The 3,742-nt window shown below is 38.6% G+C and overlaps 1 pseudogene; it reads left to right on the top strand.

The window, feature by feature from the left end:
* Positions 1 to 2,881: 2,881 nt before the first annotated feature.
* LOC119057163 (phosphatidylethanolamine-binding protein 1-like) lies at positions 2,882 to 3,413 on the top strand (annotated as a pseudogene).
* Positions 3,414 to 3,742: the final 329 nt, after the last annotated feature.

Below are 3,742 nucleotides of genomic sequence, written 5' to 3'. Positions count from 1 at the left end.
ATGCTTAGGTGTATGTACTTTAGATCCCCTCCCCAGCTTCCTCAGGGACCTCTGTGCCACATTCATTCCAAACAGACCATACACTGATATTTAGCAAACTCCCTCAAGATGCTGTTTCTAAGGGTATACTTTTCTGCAGAGCATATAGCTGGATACCTTTCACCTCTGCAGGAGGTGAGTGGATAGTATGCTCCCTCTTTATATCCACTTGGCCCATAGGAAAATTCCACATCCTTGCTTTAACAAAGCTTCTTTCACCAACTGTTGCTGTGTCTCTTTCACATTGGTGCTCCAGTCAGCCTCCTGCCCTTCATGTTCACTAAGGGAATGCAATTACCAGGCTCCATGTTCACATATGTTTCCAATACCCAGGGGAGGATTCTCCCAAGAATTCTTTCAACTCTGTGCTCCAATACATACCAGAGCTCAAGCTAGCAATGCCACAGTACAGTAAACATTCAGCAATATGGTGAGATATGGATTCAGACACCTTCAACTCCCATGATACTCTTGATGGTTTCTCCATAGAGAGAGGATAGAAAATACCATAGTACTATCCACCACTAGTAATTCTACTTTCCAGTGAACTGTCCTTTTAAATTTCTAATTTTCCTTTGTATAGGCTGAAGGTAAGTTATAGAAATAATAGTCATGAACTCACAATTTTGTTTAAGAAAATTTTATAGAAATGTCTGGCAGCATTCTTTAGAAGTTGTACATAACTAGGTATTATCCACTTCCCTTAACTTTGAGGCCTTAGCAGAAATTCTAAGACAACAGGAAAAGTCTCACTCCACATTCACCAACATATAAGTGATAATCTGTGTTTATCTCAGTGTTCATCTGTATCCATGGTCGGAGTTTAGAGTGGAAAGTGGCAAGAGTTCCCAGATATAAAGCTAGGTAACTTAATAGGAACTATATACTGTATTCTTCAGATTATAAGATGCACTTTCCCAAGCCCCCCAAATTTGGGAGGAATAATGGTTGTTAATGTTGCTGTTGAGTTCTGTTGACATTTACATTGGTGATATATTATGTTATTAAATATTTTACCACATTTTTTGCTTCAAATTTTTTCCTATTTCCCTCCTCTAAAACCTAGGTGCATCTTCTGGTCTGAAAAAATATGGTAATAAAGGGTTTTCTATGTGCTATTCTAGGAAATTTAGACTTTATTTTAAATGAATTTCAGAACCATTGAAGAGTTTTAAGTAGGAAAATGAAAAGGTCACATTTGCATTTTAGCAAATATCATCTGGATGCCCCGAGAGCAGATTAAATGTGAATAATGCTGGAATCAGACCAGTTGTAAGAAAGCCATGGTAGTAAGACAGGAAACAATGATGCCCTGAGCTAAGAAAAGGTGTCAGGCAGTGGCAGAGGACAAAAAAAATGACATGGTACAGTATCTCATGTTTACGTGTCAAGGAGGCAGAAGGGAGAATCACAGATGACACACAGTTTGTGTTTGAACACCTGTGTGATTGGTGAGGGCTTTCAATGTAATTGGAACAATGGACAAAAAACAAATTTGGTGTGAAAAATGACGACTTAAAACTATAAGAAGAACATTAGCAATATAAGTAGTAAATGATATGTGGCAAAGAAATGGCAGAGTCTCAGTGCCATAAGGGTTCCAAGGAAACCCTTGGTAGACCTTATGTGGACAGAAATATCCTCATCAGGAACAGATTTATCTTGGACCTCCAAAATCCAGAAGGATGTCAATATACAGAGAGAAGGTATGAGGGCATTAAAGGTAAAGTCACATGAGCTAAGCATCATAGAAGCTATAGAACCACATGTAAAACTGCTTACCACAAAAATTGGTGGAGAATGTGGTACTTAGCAAATGAGTAGAAATTAGCTAAGATCAGACCTTGAGAGCAGATATATTCAGAATACATAAAACACTGAGGAAATGCAGTCTCTCTTCTGGGTTATTACATTCAGCATGAATAACATACAGCCACATTCACTACATTTTGCCCAATACTCCCCTTCAAATAGGCAAGTCTCTTTCCTACTGCAAGTTGATGATGTTTACGCCAAGGAATGACATCAGTGAACACTTAAACAGAAGCAATGCACTAATTGGGAAAGGCTATAAGACTTTTAAAAATATTCATACTCAACTAATCTTTCATTATTCTTGCAAGGAAAGAAGGAATAAGAAAAAACTGAATAAATAGGCATAGGCAAAATGCTTATTTTTTTACTTGGAAATCTTTGACAGCATTGCTTAATGAAGACTACTTTGAGAATTTAATGTGCATTTATGGTATGAAAAATAATGTCATGAATGGAGTGAATTGGTTCAATGTCAATAGAAAAGGGTTACTGATAAACAGGCACATTTAAAAAAAATATTGAGCACCTATTCTGTTCCAGGGAATTCATATACATTCATTTAATTTAGTTCATCCGACAACACCATAGAGATGTTGTTACTGCTGTCACTAGTGTGATGAGAAAAGTGAATGTTGGAGACCAAGAGAAAACCTCTGATTGATTCCAAGGAAGACTGTATTAATTTTATCATTCAAAAATGAGGACTTTTATGAGAAAGTTATTTTAAAAAACCACTTGTAAATCTGAAATTATGGCCTTTAAAATATCTGGAATATATGTCTGTTTGTTTGTTTGTTTTACCAGAGAATGGTACATAGAAGGCAATGTTAATTCTCCAAATTCAAAACAAAATTCTTTATTCCTGTTTAAATAACATTAACTTACAAAGTACTGACTTTTAAAAAATACAACCAATACAAAAATCAAAATATGGCACTATGAGTTTGCAAACTGTTCAGAGTCAGTGCTGTTGATCTATACCTGGACTTCTGCATCTCTCCTGGTTGTCCTCCCGTTTGGCCCCATGATGCCGGTGGACCTCAGCCCATAGTCCATGCCCTTGAGCCTGCAGGAAGTGAACAAACAGCCACAGCACCCACTGCAAGTCAGATATGCCAGGGTGGAGGTCGACAAGCCGGGAAAAGTGCTAACATCCATCCAGGTTAAGAACTGGCCCACTAGTATTGCACGGGATGGTCTTGATCCAGTAAAAGCTACACCTTGGTGTTGACAGACCAGAATGCTCCAAGCAGAAAGGACTCCAAACATAGGCAATAGCACAATTTCCTAGTGGTCAACATGAAGGGCAACAACATCAGCAGTAGCACAGTCCTTCCCTATTATATGGGCTCTGGGTGTCCTAAGGGTGCAAGTCTTCACTGCATCATCTGGCTGGTTTACCAGCACAACAGGCCACTCCATTCTCATCAACTGATGTGGGGATATCTTTCCACAAAAAGTATGATCTCAGGCTCCCAGAGGTCAGCATATGTTACTGGGCTGAACGGGACAACTATGTGCCTAAGCTCTATGAACACATAGAGAAAAGTGAATGTTAAAGACCAAGAGAAAACCTCTGATTGATTCTGAGGAGGATTACATTAATTTTGTCAAATAGGACTTTTATGCTAAGGTTATTTTTAAAAAACATTTGTAAATCTGAAATTATGGCCTTTAAAATCTATGAGCAGCTGTCTGGGAAGTAGGGGAACGCCAGGAGACAGGTAGTCCCCACAGGCATCAAGTTCAGTGTTCTCAAGTTCAGTGACCCATGTAAATTTCTCCTCTTTCTGTTCCCATTTTTGCAGGTGAGACCTGAGCAGATAGTGATGCAGGGTGACTTTTCCTTCTGCCTATCCTTTATCATTGTACAGGGTCACGCATCCTG

Source organism: Artibeus jamaicensis, unplaced genomic scaffold, assembly GCF_021234435.1.
Source record: "Artibeus jamaicensis isolate MK-2021 breed Jamaican fruit bat unplaced genomic scaffold, CSHL_Jam_final contig_452, whole genome shotgun sequence".
Lineage (NCBI taxonomy): Eukaryota > Metazoa > Chordata > Mammalia > Chiroptera > Phyllostomidae > Artibeus > Artibeus jamaicensis.
The sequence above is the reverse complement of the archived record's forward strand: the minus strand, read 5'-3'. Positions and strand labels throughout refer to the sequence as shown.